This window comes from Pinus tabuliformis, chromosome J (assembly GCF_031772625.1).
Source record: "Pinus tabuliformis cultivar Carrire ecotype Pingquan chromosome J, CPIR1, whole genome shotgun sequence".
Taxonomy (NCBI): domain Eukaryota; kingdom Viridiplantae; phylum Streptophyta; class Pinopsida; order Pinales; family Pinaceae; genus Pinus; species Pinus tabuliformis.
The window spans coordinates 335,928,228-335,938,716 of record NC_142295.1 but is presented as its reverse complement, the minus strand read 5'-3'; the positions used below and the strand labels follow the sequence as shown (position 1 = coordinate 335,938,716).

At 33.8% G+C, this 10,489-nt stretch overlaps 1 pseudogene; it reads left to right on the top strand.

Annotated features, from left to right (window-relative positions):
* The first annotated feature begins 415 nt into the window (after positions 1-415).
* Positions 416-1,705, top strand: LOC149227110 (uncharacterized; annotated as a pseudogene).
* Positions 1,706-10,489: the final 8,784 nt, after the last annotated feature.

Genomic DNA, 10,489 nt, shown 5'->3' with positions numbered 1-10,489 from the left:
AACTAATGCTTTAATATTGACCGTTAAGGAATTTTTTTGGGCTATGGACAAATCACTTCAATTTGCTTGTCAAATTAAATCCCTGGCCCCGCTACCTTGTTGTTTTGTGCATTCTGTCCGTCTAGATTTTATCTTGCTTGCGCTTTAAATTTAAGGTGATCTATTGTACAACCTCACAATTCACACAAAAAAAATTCACGGATAAAAAAATTAATTATATTTAACGAACAAATGACTTCGTGACGGACAATTTCTCTGTCAAATTCCCCTCCATCACTGACAATTTACGTGTCAAATTCCATCCCTTTGTCAAATTCCCCTCCGTCACTGACAATTTACGTGTCAAATTCCATCCCTGCAGGCAAGCAATATTTCCTATGCTATTGGGTATCCAATGCGGTTTAAGAGTACTATGATGGGACCTCAAGTCGGCCAGCAATCGCTGAGCAACTTCACCATACATGCATGGGCATGTAACGGGACAACTCTCCGGCCGGGAAAGGACTCCAGCCTCCACCGGAAAATACTGACGCGACCTGCAGGGCCTCGAATGTCAGACGAATTGGATGGGTGGGCACCAAACAGTGGATCGATTTGAAATTTGAATTTATCTGCATTCATTGTGAAAATTTGCAATGTATCTGTTTTTCTCATTCTCATTCTCAGACACAGGGCACCAGAAAAAGCAAAACGATTCATCTGTGGCTGCTCTATGCCTTGGTCCTCATACTATCCACATATATTTTTCTTGATATTTATGTGAACCACATGCATAGATTTGGCTTTCTTGGCATTGAGTTTGGCGTTTCTGTGGCTTGCAAACGCCAAGGCTTCACTGCGCAAGTGTTTAAGCATAATGAATGGGAAGCCATGGCAAGAAACAGCGATGAGTTGTGCGGGACGAGAGAAGGATTCTTGGACAAAGATGAAGATCAGGTTGAGAATCCATGGCGGCAGATGAAGTGGATAGGAGGCTGTTGCCTGTCCTGTAAAAGGTCATCTCATTGAGAAGCTCGATAATTGTAACAATTTCCGCAGAGGTTTTGCCCTCCGATTATCCAACGATGTGGAGGACAAAACGCACATCTTGCCATGGCTTCTACCTTCCAAGGCGATCGATCTCCATCGTAGATAGCGACGGGTTCTGCTGGATCTGGGTGTTAATGCATTCAACACCAGCCTAGCCTGGTTTCTTCGCATGTACCCCTTTGATTTCATCGAGATTCACGCCTTCGAAGTCGAATCCAAGCTCCTGCAAAAGACGAGGCCGCTTGGTTTTGAGGAAGAGAGTAACGTGGCACAGACGAATCCCTCCTCCTTCACTGTAAAGGCCACTCCCCAACCTCCGCAGTGGATGGTGGATAGAATCCAACTGCACTACAACTTTATGTCAAACTGAGATGATAAAGCCAACAATGTCATAAATATAATGAGGTTTATGAAAGAGGAGTTTCGATTGAAAGCAACTGATACAGTGGTTGTAAAGATGGACATCGAGGGAAGTGAGTGGCTGATTCTGAGGAGATGGCTCAGTGATCCAAAGATGCCTCTCATTGTGGACGAGCTCTTTGTGGAGGTTCACTACAATCACCCATCCATGTGGAACTACCACTGGTTCAGATTTAGTAAGATCACCAGGCAAAATGCGAAAAATCTTCTTGCAGATCTCAGATGGCATGGCTTCTATGCCCACTTTTGGCCCTAATTCATTAACCTACCTCACGCCATCCTTTCACGTTCACCGCTGGCGCTCTCTTTCCACTCACCATCTGCCATCTCTGATCATCAAAATCAAGGAACTAGACAGAATCACATGGAATTACTTTCCTATTTTATTCTTGGAGAGATCTTATTTCGCTTTCTCTTTAGCTTTTATTTATATTTTTGCAGTGAGACACAGGTTGACAATCATACTAGAAAAGTGTTGGGCATTTTGAATTGATGGATCCAGTCTACTTTTTATGATACTTTGTAAAGTAGAAAGTATAGGTAAGTTTGATTTAAGAAAAGTTCAAAGTTGATAGTTGAACATCCTTCAAACGGCACTGTAAATTTGGAGTTTACCAAAAATTGCAGAGTTTGGCTTATGGAATCTCTGACCAATTTAAAAGAAATTATACTTTGATCAGAGATAACAGTTGAACATATTTAAAATAGATTATTATGGATAAGTAGTGAGAGAAACGGTTTAGCTTATGAAGGCTTAAGCAAATTAAAACAGATGGTAATCGATAATAAAAAAGAGAGAGAAATGATGATCATTGTGAAGCAAAGTATTGTATGTCTCTATGCTTTTAAAGTCGTATATAGAGATGTTGTATTTGATATGTATTTAATATTAAATTTTAATTTCAAAATGGGTTATAATTTTTATTTTTAATTTATATATTAAGATAAAAGTGGAAGAAGATAAATCAGCGAAAATAAAAATTAGACAAAAAAAAACAATTATGTGAGAAGGTGAAAACCATACAAATTAGATTAAAGTATTATAATTATTTAAAATTAAAATAAAAAATAAGATGTAATATTTAAAAAATATAAGTGAAATTTTTTATTATTAAGTTGTTGATTTTGAATTAAGAGAATAATGAAGAAAAAATAACATCTTATTATTGGTCTTCTACAAAATATTTTTAGCTTAAAATTAAATATATATATTATGAATTTAAACACTAAGCATTTACATGTATAAATTTGAAAATATATTGATTTTGACAAAATGTCATTTTCATTTACATATACAAATTTGAAAATATCTTGATTTTGACAAAGTGTCATTTTCTAAGATTCATGAAACTTCCATTGTATAGAGCATCTCATTTAAGGATCATTCCTACCACATAGTTTCTCATTTCCTAAGATGACTCTATAGCATCTTAAGATGACCCTATAACATTTTGAATTTCTTGGTTGAAGAGAAATCCAAATTATTCTTCCCTCATGAACTATGATAATACATTCTTCAAGCTATTTGTTAGGATATTTGTGATGATCTTATAAATTGAGTAATTAAGAAATTAGTTTATAGTCCTCGAAAGATTCCAAAGGATTTTTCTTTAGAATTAGTGCTTTAAATGTCACATTTAGGGTTTTTGGATTCTTTAATTAACTCTCAACAAATTAGTCTCCAACAAAATTTTATAGAAACCCATATAAAATTCCATTATCTTCTCTTCACCCTCAAGAAATCCTCTTCCAACATGTGATAGATACCCCAATAAATTTCATTGTCCAAGTGTGTTTGAAGAAAAACCTTTGCCTCTTTCTTTAACTCCCAACAGATCCTAGTCGAACATGTTATAGAAACCCAAATAAAATTCCATCACCTTTCCTTACCCCTCAACAAATCCTCTTCCAAGATGTTATAGAAACCCAAATAAAATTCCATCATCTTTCCTTACCCCTCAACAAATCCTCTTCCAATATGTTATAAAAACCTAGAGAAAATTCCATTATCTTTTCCAAATCAAATTCCATCATTTTTTCTTACCCCCCAATGAATCCTCTTCCAACATGTTATAGAAACCCAAATAAACTTACATTAGAAACCCAAATAAACTAACATTATCTTTCCTTAACCGTTAACAAATCTTCCTCTAACAAGGGGCTATGTGTAAGTATGTCTGAGCTCAATTTGGAGTTGACGCGTGTCCCTCTTAAAATAAAAATAAAATATTCTCTAAATAGAAAAGCAATGTTGGCTATAACCAACATAGACCAACATACATTAAAATGGTTTTTGTTTGTTATTAATATATTCTTAAGTCTAAGGGAATATTAATTCATAAAATTCACAAAATATCTTCATTTTACAGCCAGTGTGAAGCAAAGTGTCAAAAATTTCTCTTATGTGATTTCTACCGAAAGACTTTGCTTAATTTATTATGGATCACAGAAGCCTGAATATAGATATTAATATATTTTTAAGCATACTTGAATATTAATTCATATTAAAATATTTTATTAGTAACTCACATTAGATATTTATTATACACAACATTAAAATATATTTTTTTAACATTATATATATATATATATATATATATATATATATATATATATATATATATATATATATATATATATATATATATATATATATATATATATATGAAATTTTAACCTTCGTTATTGGGTTCCAAGTTTTGACAACCCATGGTATTTGAAACTTCATAGATATCTGTATACGGAAAAAAAAAAAATGTTAAAAGAAAATACTTTACTATTGTATACAATAAAATATCCAATATGAGTTATGAAAATAATATTTTAATATGAATTAATATTGAAATATACTTAAAAATAAAAAGTTTGAAGTAGTATGGTGTTAGTATTTTACAGTTTAGTGTGTGTATATATATATATGTGTGTGTGTGTGTGCAAATCCAACAAAGATTTTTTGGACATACAAGTTTAAGTTATGTAATCTCTATAGCATTCAAAAATACAATTAGACAATGAAATGTTACACATTGGTTTTTACATTCTAAAATAAGTTTGCACCTAAAGAAATTTGACCCCTCTCAGCGCATGTTAGATTCGTACTTAAGATAGATCTATGCTACTAAAATACATGTTATAGATACCAAATAAAATTCCATTATCTTTCCTTAACCCTTAGCAAATCCTCCTCCAACATGTTGTAGATACTAAAGTAAAATTCCATTGTCCAATTGTATCCAAAACAAGAATTTTGACGGTCCAATTGTATGAGAAGCAAGACTTTTGGCCTTTTTGAAAAAGCACTTCACTAATTTTATTTTATTTTGGATATTTCAGCTTATTGCCTCAATGGGTGCATCATAATGAAAAGGTAAGTGGCTAGGTTGAGAGTTACACATCACACTTCATGTTTAGATTTATATAGATCTTGATGCAATGTATGCTATATAATTTTTTGGAGTGCTAGAAATTACAATGCCATAATTTTATTGAACAAAGTTGATTGTGTAATAACAATATGACCCTATAATAATATATAAGGGCAAAGGATATTATGATGTGATAAGGGCTTGGAACCAAAGATGGATCTAGAAGGTTTGAATTCTAGTTAATTTGATCATGCATTCTTGTTACTCAAATGAAAAAAAATAAATAGCTTTAAGCTAGTTCTTTGGTAAGGAATTTTTTATTTGATTGAACATTTTAAATGTCTATTCTCTCTTATTTTGAAATAAACAATCCAACAATGCTCATATAATAAAAAAAGGACAATATTGATTCATAATTTACTACAAACATATATGGAAGATGTTTAAACCCCACAATATAAAAAAAATAGGTTATGTAAAATAACAAAGGTAGATACCAAAATACATGAGCAAGAAAAAATGGAAAACTCAAACTAAGAAAGTGTTCACCCATAATTGAAAATCATCAACAACTCCTTATAAATGAAATTTACTTTTCCACCAACATTATGAGCTATGCCCATATCAATGATGCCTAAATTGATTCCCATATTGGCTTTGACATTGCCAATGACAATCTTAGTACACTCTAGCTCTCAACTTTTTGTTTGCTAGTTTTTGTGACTTGCATGACTAACCTATGGCTTGAGTAGCCTCAACCTAGGGGCATCTAAGTCATCAAATTTACTAAGGGGATCACACGTGGCTTGGGCCTCACCAACCCTTAGCATGTATGGACTTTTACCCACAGAGTTTCGAACCAGTGACCTTACCCCATGGAGTGCCTTAACATAGCACCGTGTCACTGTTTACTCTATGCCTAGTGGGATACCCTAGCTCTCAACTTTGGTTGTTTACTTTACCCTTAATAAAAAGTAGTCCACAAATCCATGGAAGTTATCAAGGCCACAAAGAAACTTGTAAGAACATTAAGGGTTGCAACTACATTTCAAAGAATGAACAAACAATTTGCAAGGAAAAATGAGAGCTTATATCCATTTTCAAATATTTCAATACATGGTTGATAGTGGTGGAAACAACGTTACCCTAATGCAATTTCAAGTTATATCAAAATGTTATTCTTGCATAAAGAAACATGTTCAATATTTCTATCTTCTGTTTTTTTACTCTTACAAATTATCTTGGTCATTTAAGGATTTACATCCCATCAATATACTCTTCAAACAATGGCAAGAATGAATTGATGAACGGTGGAGATCGGTGAATGCTATGTCCATGGAATATTTGTAACAAACAAAACTACTACGTCCATGGAATGTTTGTAATACGCAAATCCACCCAAAGGGATCACTTCTTGTCAGCTCAACTGCAGAGCCTGACCTCGAGAATGCTGAAAGAATTGAACAAGTGACATCTCAATAACATGGGTACTTTAATAACAGGACTCATATATATATATATATATATATATATATATATATATATATATATATATATATATATAATTTTCAAAACTATATAAAAAATTAATGTAAAGAAAATGAACTAATAGCAAGCTTAAATAATTTTACTTCCAACAAATCAAAATTATTGGCTAATAATTAAAAAAAAGACTTGAAAAAAGAGAGTTAATAATCATAATAATTGTGTTGTCTTATAATAGTAACTTGATACACCTAGTACCATGATATAGCCCATTCAAAATCATAAATTGTGTTACATGCCTTGAAGTCATGATTGTAACTTAATACACCTAGTACGATTAGTACCATGATAGGGCCCATTGCAGGTGTGATTCTTTATCCCTCCTAGAAATTCGTTGCATAAAAACTTGAAGTCACTTCTTTTACCTACAATTTTTGAAATATCATAGTTCTCTCTTTATATACAATTGAGTCTGGATGAAGGTACACAAATGCACACCTTTACTCTCATTATTCATAAATTTACACCCACACTTCATATACACAAATATTGATCCGCTAACTGTGCACTTCCACCCCATCTTAAGCTACTTTTCTTGGGTTTAATTTGCACGTATACATGCTCTCCTACGTGAAACTCTTTATAAGTTTTTTTTTTAATCAACACATGTTTTTTGCCTATCTTGGGCAACCTTCAGATTCTATCAAACTTTCTTCACTCTTTGTTCCATTTCCACAAGCATATCAGGCCCTAGGATTAACTTGTCTTCAAGATTGTTCCAATTTGTAGGTGTTCTGCACCTTTTTCCCTACAACACTTCATAAGGGCTCATTTTCAAAGATTCATGATAATTGTTGTTGTATGAAAATTCAACCAAATGAAGGTATTCCTCCCATTTGGTTGGTTATTACATCACATACATTCGTAGCATATGTTCTAGGACTTGATTAACTCGTTTGGTCTGCCCATCTATTTGTGGATGGTATGTTGTATTGAATTGAATATGAGTGCCTAACCCAGTAAAAGGGCTTTCCAAAATGCAGAAGTAAATTTTACATCTTGGTCGGAATTAACTACTTTTGGCATGCCATACAACCGAAATATCTCCCTCATAAATATATCTACAATTTCAACAATTTTGTAAGTGTATTTGATAAGGATAAAATGAGTTTTTTTCTCTCAACTTATCCACCACTACCATGATAGAAAAAATTTTCTTTCTGGATTTGGGCAAGCCTATTATAAAGTCCTATTGTAGCAGCTACAATCACCCTCCAAAAATTTTCCTTCGCTTCATTTTGGAGCCTCCCTCCTCGAAATCATAGCAGCTATCCTACAATGACAAGGTACTTATGTTTATTTGTTTTTATCTGTCACTTAATAGCTTGTGTTCACTCACTTGTTCCATCCCAAATATTGAATTTGATCCTCACAAAAGTCGTATTTGTTGTACTTAGCATAATGTTAATTTTCTCTTAAGGTTTTCAACATTATCCGAAGGTGCTCCTTATGCTCTTCTAAGTTCCTTGAGTATATAATAATGTTGTCAGTAAAACTCAAAACAAATTTATCTAGGTAAGGGTGAAAATACCATTCATTAAACTCATGAAAGTTGCGGGGGAATTAGTAAGCCCGAACGGTAAGACAACAAATTCATAATGACCATAATGGGTTCAAAAGGTTGTCTTGCAGATTACTCGCACTTTTATTTTGATTTGATGATACTTTGACTGTAGATCAATTTTAGAAAATCCAGTCGCTCCCTTGACTTAATCAAATAAATCATCGATTCTTGGAAACAGGTACTTGTTTCTAATAGTTAATTTATTTAGTTGCTTATAATCGATACATAGGTGCAGGGTCCCATCTTTCTTTCTCACAAACAACAATGGGGCTCCCCAAGGTGATACACTTGGGCGAATGTACCCTTTATCTAGCAACTCTTGTAACTGCATCTTAAGCTCTGTTAATTCAGGCATACTCATTCGATAAGGGGATTTTGACACTGGGGTAGCTCCTGGAACTAGCTCTATATTGAAATCAATTTCTCTTTTTGGGGGAAGCCCGATAATTTTTTCGGAAAGACATCCAGGAATTCTTGTTGTCACACATGTGAACCTTGTAGTATTCATCATCATGTAGAATCATAGAATATCAAATTTACTTTCTATGATCACCTTATAGTACCTGGACCTATTTCTGAGCACTATGTTGTAGATGATCTGCTTCAATATGCCATCGAGTATCATGAATATGAGTTGTCAAGACTGTATTCTTTATAGAAAATGATTCAATCTGAGGTAGTGATTGTCACTAGTATGATGCCATCATGTTATTATTGAGATCACTGTATGACATAGATCGAAATTGTGGGAGACACCAAAATTGTTGATATGTACTCGAGTTCTGAACAATTCATCTTTTGACTGAGATTACTTGATCCTAGAACTCTAGATAAGGATCCAAATCAACCTTGCTGTAGGACTAAATTGTCTTGTTGTTATAGACTTTCTCCTTAATTATATAGACAAAAGCCCTTGCCATTGTATACTGTTGTTGTAGACTGATCCTTCAATCCTTGAAGTAGGTTTTGAAACACAAAACCCTTCAACTTTCTTTGATGCCCTTCTTGAAAAATGATCCTTGAATATCTCTTTTTGCCTCCCTTCCTTTGACTTCAGCACCTTAGCTCTGATACCATGTTGAACAATCTAGGGCAAATTATGTTAATAAGATTCTTCTCACTAGGATAACTATTTGTGAGGTATTTTTAACTTTTTCTTATTAGCGAAATCTTCGCTTTTTATTATTAGAGTGTACTCTTAGTTCATCAAATAGTTACCAAAACAAAAGAGACAAGGACACAAAATGTTGGCTTTCTGCTAGGGCCAAAACCTCTCACTCTTTGAGAGGAAAACCCAATACACAAAATTTTTCTTATAGAGATTCCAATTGACGAATACCAAGACCATTACCCTTGACCTACTAGGCCACTCCAAGACCAAGACACCAATCCTCTTCTTTATCGTTGCTGAGATCATCATCATCACTGTTGCTTCACTGAGGTCATCATTATTGCACCGCATAGATCATTATAGTTGCACCATTGCAACAACTTTATTGAGATCATTGCTACTCTTCCACTAAGATCATTACTGCTCCTCCATTGAGACTTTCACCATAACATCGAGATCTTTATACTAAGATATGTATATATACCGAGATCTTCATCATGCTTATGACTATGTATTAACTATGATTACTTCTATGCTCAAATTATAGTTGCATCTTAAATGTATGCTGAGACAGAGAGTGATAGTTTAAGATCCTCCTCTTCACAAGAATGTCGAGACTGTATGTTGAGACAAAGGTATGCCAAGAGTATATTACTGAGAGATCTTCATGACACATATGTGGACAATGGGACTACATCTTAGTATGTCAAGACATTACTTCATTAAGACTATGAGGAGGACGATACATGATGCAAGAGCATTCAGCCCAAGGAAAATCATTGTAAATAGTAAACATAGGGGGTCATGCATTTTAGGAAATAGTTTTCCTAAGTATCAAGTAATGCAATATTTAGGCCTTTAAGTGTGATTTAATTAGATAATGGGAGAATATGTAAATGCTCTCAAAATAAATAAATGAGAACATGAGTGGTAGAAGTCAAATCCAACTCTCTAGGAGCAAGAGAGAGTTTTTAGGAATTAATTAGAGTAGAAGTGGACCATTGAGCCGATAAGGGGACTTTTCTGTTTTAAAACAGAGAAAAAGATGGAATGGATAAAGTCTCGAGGATATTTATTTATCTGCCACATATGTATGCATGTAGCGAGTTTTAGGGCTTTTGTTTTAGGATTGATCAGGTCCTTCATATTAATCTAATCCAAAGTTTCCATATAAATATATGTAAGGCTACCGGCAGAGTAAGAAGAGGCCACCAATGTGAGAATCAGGCATGCGTGAGACCAAGGTGTCTCGAATGTAATCTGTGCTTTTATATTAATATATGCAAGATTGGTTCCTGTCTGTGTCAGTATGCTTAAGAAGTATTTCATGTATGAATTACTTGTGAATTCGTAGGCTCTGCAACAAGTTGCAAGCAGAATTCTGAAGGACGCAGAGGAACGAATATTTTTCAGAGGAATCATATAGGGATCATTGAATCCAAGTGAAAGGCAGAG